This window comes from Schistocerca nitens, chromosome 8 (assembly GCF_023898315.1).
Source record: "Schistocerca nitens isolate TAMUIC-IGC-003100 chromosome 8, iqSchNite1.1, whole genome shotgun sequence".
Classification (NCBI taxonomy): Eukaryota; Metazoa; Arthropoda; class Insecta; order Orthoptera; family Acrididae; genus Schistocerca; species Schistocerca nitens.
The window spans coordinates 118,205,994-118,214,655 of NC_064621.1; positions in this window are offsets into that span (position 1 = coordinate 118,205,994).

Genomic DNA, 8,662 nt, shown 5'->3' on the forward strand with positions numbered 1-8,662 from the left:
GAAAGAAGATATCAGAAAAGACGGTACGTCAACATGATAGCGGACTATAGCTGGATGATAAAAAGAGATGATCCTCGACGAGTCCACAGCCGGAAAAGCAATAAAAGAAGCTTCGACAGAAAGCGAAAGCGTTTTTACAAGGACTTATGAGCTTAAAGAGAAATGGAAGTGTACTGGAAATGTAGTTTAGAGCTTGGTTTATAGATGAAATAAAATTTTATAACTATATATGACGGTAGTATCTGTTCCCGAAAAAACAGTTACCTTGGATGACCATGCAGCTTTGGTAGAATGAAATGATAATTAAAGGACACCATAGCTGCAACCAGGCGTTCTATCCATCTGAACCACCGAGGGCACAGAGAATAGTGCGCCTGCAAGGACTTATCCCTTGCACGCTCCCAGTGAGACGCACATTTCCAACATGTTCACGCCACTACATTCGTAGTGCGCCTAATAGATGTTTGCCCATCATACTCATTACTCGTGGCAGATTAATCTACCAAGTCCCTTACTGTTTATTGAACTTACATGTCTACTTTCTCTTTGACTATGTGAAGCAAGTACAGGTGCTACAGAGAAGAAGTTCGATTGCACTTTGAGGTGGCGGCCTGGATGTAATAACAAGCTATCCGATGTGGAGAAGTAGCACATCAGTTGCATTATAAACAATTTTCAGCGCAACTAGAGTGCTGTTTCTTCACACCGGCATTCTTCAAAAATAGTTGCTGAAACTGATGAACAAAAATCTAAATTCAAAGGTAGGTCTTTGCGGTGAGCGAGACGTGTGACGGGAAATGCTGACGGAATCGGCCATCGACGTTACGAACGGACACTGCAACGTTTACTTTCCCCACGCGATTTTGACACTACAACTACTAGGTCGCTAGAGTCTGTAGAAATAGAAAAAAAGGGAAATCGATATGAAGTGTTCCAGACAAATCCGATTCGTGACGAAACCGAACCTGTAATTGTGCCGCTTACCAGCAGTTACCATTGTTAGCAAAGTGGTTGTCGCCAAGCGTGAACGTGCATTGTTTTCCTTTCAATTCTTGCTCTGAGGAGGATAAGCAGGCTACTAGCTTGTTGACGTACAGAATACCTAATAACGAATCAGCACTTAAAAATCCGGCTCTGAAACTGGCAGTATGTTTACAACTGCAACCAATATTTTCTTTTCTTCACTGGTAAGTCGGTATTTTATCCGTCGATATATCGTTAGGCTTTTTCCATGTATCGAGGGCCGATAAAAGTATTTTTTAAAATATCGATACATCAGAGTTTCGATTTCAACAGTCTTAGTTTCAGGGCTCATTGAAGAGAAGTGCCAGAAACATGGTTGGGTGGCGACTAGCGAACACTGACAGATTTCAATCGTAGTTTATTTCATCATTTGAAATCCATAAGTCCCTGAGATAATCGAAAAATGTTTTTACTCGCGATCGGGCCGATATTTAAAAGTGAAAGGCTTATTGTTTCAGATCGGTCAAGTTGTTACGCAACAATCTACTTGGTCTGATGAAGTGATACAGCTGGAGTACAGAAATCAAAACAACTGTATAAGGGAGTAAAACAATTACGAAGATTTATCTGTGTCATGTATTATTCTGCAGAAGTAGAGCCTCTAGCGAAGCATTACAATAAATTATGGTGTTTCACGTTCAACCAGTTCAAATTCATATTAATATTTGGAAAAGGTATAAATTATACTAAATCCGTCAAAAGAAACACAATATCTGGTGCAACCAGCGAGTGGCTCGAATAAAATTTGTATGGTCTGTATCATTATTGGAGTAAAATGGAAAATTGATTCCTGGCGCCTCAAAACTAAGTGCCAGTTGCAACACAATAATTGCTTAATCGCGAGTTTCACGGGAAACGAGTTATCAAAACAACAAACAAGGAAAAGTTATGGTTAACATTATGTTACCTATTGCTTCTGATTTTTACAGTTTTCAAAGCATAGTTTGTCTGATTCACGGTCAAGTTTAATTTTTTGTCTTACGTAGATTGCAAACTTGTGGTTGTAATAGTTATTCTTGTGAGAAGTTGTATCGATATGGCTGCATTTGCGCTATGCTTACGCAAGATGGAACGTAATGCCCCTGTGCTGTTTTGAAACTTTAAGTCTATCTTGTCGAATTCCTGTCGTAATAGTTTTACTCTGTTTTTAATTATATGGTTGTTTATTGTATATTGCAAAATTAATTCCACATATCAAAGTATAAGTCCCTTGGGTGTTATGTCCAAGATAGGAAAACTGGAAAATATGGATAGAGAAAATAATGATGTTGTTAAGACAAATGTCGATGGCCGCAGTGTCAGAATTTTACACACCTATTTCGGAAACAGATTCGTATGTGCACTCACAATCTGATGAGAGCGCTCACAGATCCCACCGGTAGTAGATCCTTCTGCTGAACTGTTAACTAAAATTTCTGTTATGATGAGCGCGCGGAATCAACAATTAACTGAGTGGTTTAACGACTGGGGCATGCTATTAATGAGCGCAATAAAGAGCTCGCCACGCAAATAAATAATACCTTCTTTCAGAAAGACATAGAGATGGCGGCACATGTCACCACTGAATTGAACACTGTTGTTGTTGCTGTTGTGGTCTTCAGTCCTGAGACTGGTTTGATGCAGCTCTCCCTGCTACTCTATCCTGTGCAACCTTCTTCATCTCCCAGTACCTACTGCAACCTACATCCTTCTGAATCTGTTAAGTGTATTCATCTCTTGGTCTCCCTCTACGATGTTTACCCTCCACGCTGCCTTCCAATACTAAATTGGTGTTCCCATGATGCCTCAGAATATGCCCTACCAACCAATCCCTTCTTCTAGTCAAGTTGAGCCACAAATTTCTCTTCTCCCCAATTCTGTTCGATACCTACTCATTAGTTATGTAATCTATCCATCTAATCTTCGGCATTCTTCCGTAGCACCACATTTCGATAGCTTCTATTCTCTTCTTGTCCAAGCTATTTATCGTCCATGTTTCACTTCCATACATGGCTACACTCCATACAAATACTTTCAGAAACGACTTCCTGACACTTAAATCTATACTCGATGTTAACAAATTTCTCTTCTTCAGAAACGCTTTCCTTGCCATTGCCAGCCTACATTATACATCCTCTCTACTGAGAGCAAAACTCCTTTACTACTTTAAGCGTCTCATTTCCTAATCTAAGTCCCGCAGCATCACCCGATTTTATTCGACTACATTCCATTATCCTCGTTTAGCTTTTGTTGATGTTCATCTTATATCTCCTTTCAAGACACTGTCCATTCCGTTTAGCTGCTCTTTCATGTCCTTTGCTGTCTCTGACAGACTTATAATGTCATTGGCGAAACTCAAAGTTTTTATTTCTTCTCCATGGATTTTAGTTCCTACTCCGAATTTTTCTTTTGTTTCCTTTACTGATTGCTTAATATACAGATTGAATAACTCCCTTCCCAACCACTGCTTCCCTTTCATGCCCCTCGACTCTTGTAACTGCCATCTGGTTTCTGTACAAATTGTAAATAGCCTTTCGCTTCCTGTATTTTACCCCTGCCACTTTCAGAATTTGAAAGAGTGTGTTCCAGTCAACATTGTCAAAAGCTTTCTCTAAGTCTACAAATGCTAGAAACGTTGGTTTGCCTTTCCTTAATCTATTTTCTAAGATAAGTTGTTGGGTCAGTATTGCCCCACGTGTTCCAACATTTCCACGGAATCCAAACTGATCTTCTCCGAGGTCGTCTTATACCTGTTTTTTCATTCGTCTGCAGAGTATTCGTGTTCGTATTTTGCAGCAGTGGTTTATTAAACTGATAATTCAGTAATTTTCACATCTGTCAACACCTGCTTTCTTTGGGATTGGAATTATTATATTCTTCCTGAAGTCCAAGGGTATTTCGCCTGTTTCATACATCTTGTTCTCTAGATGGTAGAGCTTTGTTAGGCCTGGTTCTCCCGAGGCTGTCAGTAGTTCTAATGGAATGTTGTCTACTCCCGGGGCCTTGTTTCGACTTAGGTCTTTCAGTGCTCTGTCAAACTCCCATTTCATCTTCATCTACATTCTCTTCCATTGCCATAATATTGTCCTCAAGAACATCGCCCTTGTATGGACCCTCTATATACTCCTTCCGCCTTTCTGCTTTCCCTTCTTTGCTTAGATCTGGGTTTCCATCTGAACTCTCGATATTCATACAAGTGGTTCTCTTTTCTCCAAAGGTCTCTTTAATTTTCTTGTAGGCGATACCTATCTTACCCCTAGTGAGATAAGCCTCTACATCCTTTCATTTGTCCTCCAGCCATCCCTGCATAGCCATTTTGCACTTCCTGTCGATCTCATTTTTGAGCCATTTGTATACCTTTTTGCCAGCTTCATTTACTGGATTTTTGTATTTTCTATTTTCATCAATTAAATTCCATACCTCTTCTGTTACCCAAGGATTTCTATTAGCCCTTGTCTTTTTACCAACTTGATTCTCTGCTGCCTTCACAATTTCATCTCTCAAAGCTACCCATTCTTCTTCTTCTACTGTATTTCTTTCCCCCATTCCTGTCAATCGTTCCCTAATGCTCTCCATGAAACTCTCTACAATCTCTGGTTTTTTCAGTTTATCCAGGTCCCATCTACTCTAATTCCCACCTTTTTGCAGTTTCTGCAGTAATGACCACATCAGTTGAGTCCCATAGTGCTCAGAGCCATTTGAACCATTTTGAACCAGTTTCTTCAGTTTTAATCTACAGTTCATAACCATTAGATTGTGGTCAGAGTCCACATCTGTCCCTGGAAATGTCTTACAATTTAAAACATGATTCTTGAATCTCTGTCTTATCATTATATAATCTATCTGATACCTTTTAGTATCTCCAGGGTTCTTCCATGCGTACAACCTTCTTTCATGATTCTTGAACCAAGTGTTACCTATGATTAAGTCATACTCTGTGCAAAATTCTACCGGACGGCTTCCTGTTTCATTCCTTATTCCCATTCCATATTCACCTACTTTTTAATTGATTATTAAAGCTACTCCTGCACTACCCCTATTTCATTTTGTATTTATAACCCTGTATTCACCTGACCAGAAGTCTTGTTCCTCCTGCCACCGAACTTCACTAATTCCCACTCTACATAATTTTAACCTATCCATTTCCCTTTTTAAATTTTCTATACTATCTGCCGATTAAGGGATCTGACATTCCACTGTCCGATCCGTAGAACGCCTGTTTTCTTTCTGCTGATAACAACGTCCTCCTGATTAGTCCCCTCCCGGAGATCCGAATGGGGGACTATTTTACCTTCGTAATATTTTACCCAAGAGGACGCCATCATCATTTAACCATACAGTAAAGCTGCATGCCCGTGGGAAAAATTATGGCTGTAGTTTCCCCTTGCTTTCAGCCGTTCGCAGTACCAGCAGAGCAAGGCCGTTTTGGTTAGTGTTACAAGGCCAGTCAATCATCCACACTGTTGCCCCTGCAAGTACTTAAAAGGCTGCTGCCCTCTTCAGGAGCCACACGTTTATCTGGCCTCTCAACAGATACCCCTCCGTTGTGGTTGCACCTACGGTATGGGTATCTTCATGGCTGAGGCACGGAAGCCTCCCCACCAACGGCAAGGTCCATGGTTCATGTGAACACTACGTTGGAAATTGTGACATGGAATTAGCCACTAGGCTACATTGTAGTTTGCTTACTATGGAATCCGAAATTTTGAGTCTGATAGAGGCGTACAAGAGCAGTGCAGAAGCTCTTGCACAATTATCCGCAGATGCTCTATCCCTACAGACTGCACAAAAAACCATTGAGGGCACAGTGCACCAGTTAACCCAATGGGTCACAAATTTCAGTTGAGAAGCAGTTGCTGCACTCGGCACAGCAGGGCAAACACTCCGTGCAGAATTAGATCGCATAAAGTGTGTGTTAGTAAACGAATATCCAGAATGGCCGAGTAAGGTTACGACCCAGGTCAAAGAAGTGCGTCACGGTGGCGAAACAATTCAGCAGCTGCCGTGCAATGCACGAACATTGGTTATGCGCGTGCACGATGTATAAGAAAGATGTCCGTCCAGTCATGGACCATATTATAGTGAGTTTAGCACTGGAAGCCCCGAAGTACAACATCCGAATGAATCGATGGGGGCAGCTCCGACCTTGTTCGAAATTTTGTTAGAGGAGAGTTTTCTGAAAGATCACCACCAGTTTCAGGTATTCATCCCAGACAAAAAGCACGTCCACCCAGTGGTGTTTGTCAGATGATTTAGAAATGTGTTCCCACGATCATGGAACGAGAGAGTTTGTGGCATGACACATTCAAGGTGAAGGCGCTTATGGGCGTCCGACGTAACGAAAAATTGCACGACGTACACCAATTCGAAAGAGCATTCCTGGCCAAATATTGGTCCGTAGAAATACAAGAGCGGTTGCGCATACGGTTATTCGACCCCGAGATATACAGTCCGAAACAACATGGATTACACAAGTACTTTGAAAGGTATATCAGCATAACTCGCTACTGGGACATGCCCGTAGCAAACAAATATGTACTGTACATATTGAAGGAAAAGTTTCCAGTGAACATAAGAGAAAAATTAATCTCCGTACCTAACTGTTATTTACGGTATTTCCTGTCGGTACTGGACAGTGGCGCCGACTTAGTGGGGGGGGGGGGGGGGGGGGGGGGCAAGGTACTTTGTGCCCCCCCCCTATTGTTAAAAGTAGCCTCCCCCCCCCCCCCCCCCCCGATATAGAAACATGCATTTCTCACCGCTCTCTCCCCCATCCTCATCCTTTACTGGGAAATTTGTTAAAACTTGCACATACATTTTTGCATAATAATATGTAATGATTATGTAGGAAAAAAATACCGATTTTACGAGCTATTGCGTATTCCTTTCTGCTACTCCTCCAACCTTTCCACATGACGAACTGTCGTGACAGGGTTTTTTCCCTGCATCTGTACTATTCGCACACTTTTACTGTACGGAGGTATGCGGGGAACGAAAGCTCACCATGAGCTCGCAGCGCTTTGGCTGCTAGGACGAGCTCCACTTCCTCCCACTGCAGCCTGCTGGCAGCTTGTAAAAGTAACTAATGAGCAATAGTGACACCGAATTTGATGGCGATCGCTTGAAGGACTAGGGAACGTTAAAGACTCTTCATTCATTTTTGTAAATTCTATTGACAGTCACTATGTACAACACGACACAATTCAGCACCAGCTCCAGTGATTTTGCCGCCCCGTGCGAACATGCCCCCCCCCCCCCCAACCCCCCTTTTCGACATAGCCAACTTTTCCCACAATATATTTCATACATGATGCCTTATTTTCACATATCACACTCATTCGTCTCCTTCTTGTGAATATGTCTTTAAGATCAAAGCAGCAGCCGGTGATACGTTTACAGTGCAATACATTTTAAGCCATTTTTTTGGAGGAAACGTTTCTTTCGTAAATCGGAGCGCACTGTTTCTGTACCATAGATAATTTTCAATAAGACCCTTGATTTTATGAATAATTCGTATTTCCAATTTATTCTCACATTCCTTCATTTACGCAAGATGGATTTGCCGCCCCCAAAAATCTGCCGCCCTGGGCGATGGCACGGTTCGCCCCTCCCCCTCCCCCCCCCCCCCCCCCGCCACCCTCACTACAACCGGCCTTGACAATACTCAACAATATTGTTACATGGCTACTTCTTGTTAGGCGCACAGTGCTGTGGCGGTGACAAAGAACAAACACTGTTCCCGGAAAAAAACACAACGCTGTTATCAGCCCTCTTGGAAACAGCAATTTGCATGGAGCGATTAGAATAAGGTAAAAGATGTTATTTCTTGCAAAATTTGCAGACAAATGTTTGAAGAAAATCGTTTTCAGTTTTTTCACAAAATGGAAAAACTGTAATGGAAACTGGTTTTTCGAACTGGACGAAAGATTAGAAAAGTTGAAAGCGCATGAAGCATCGGGCTGCCAAAGAGAAGCTGTACTGAAATTCATATCCTTAAAATCGAATGTCAATGTATTTAGCCAGATTTCCAAAGAAAACCTGACACAAATGAAAGAAAACCGAGCTTATTTACTAAAAATCATATTTTCCTTACGTTATTTAGCAGTGCAGGAGCTTGCAATACGTGGGCATACTAATGAAACAAGTAACTTTTCAATTTATTACGCCTTCGATGTGAAGATAACCAGCTACTTTTAATATGGCTACAGCGCGAAACTTACAAATGGGCATCCCATGATGTGCAATTTTGGCCATTTTAAGTCGTACACTTCTTAGAAAATTATTGGAGGATATCAAGACGCAGAGTATTTTGCAATAATGGCGAACGAAACAACAGACATAGCCACCAAAGAGCAATCTGTATAAGATTTACTGATGCTTCGCTAGAGATAGAAGAATATTTTTTAGGGTTATACTCAATATAAAGTACCACAGCTAAGGCTCTGTTTGATATTATTATTGACATTTTAAAACGATTTGATTTGCCAGCATCTAATTGTAAGGGCCAGTGCTTTGACGGTTCAGCTAACATGGCCGTATTATACAATGGTGTCCAGGCAAAGTTTATGAAAATGTAGAAGAGAGCTATGTTTGTGCACTACCGTGCACACTGTTTAATTTAATACTACAAGACACTGTGAAAGCAGTTCCAGAATGTCGA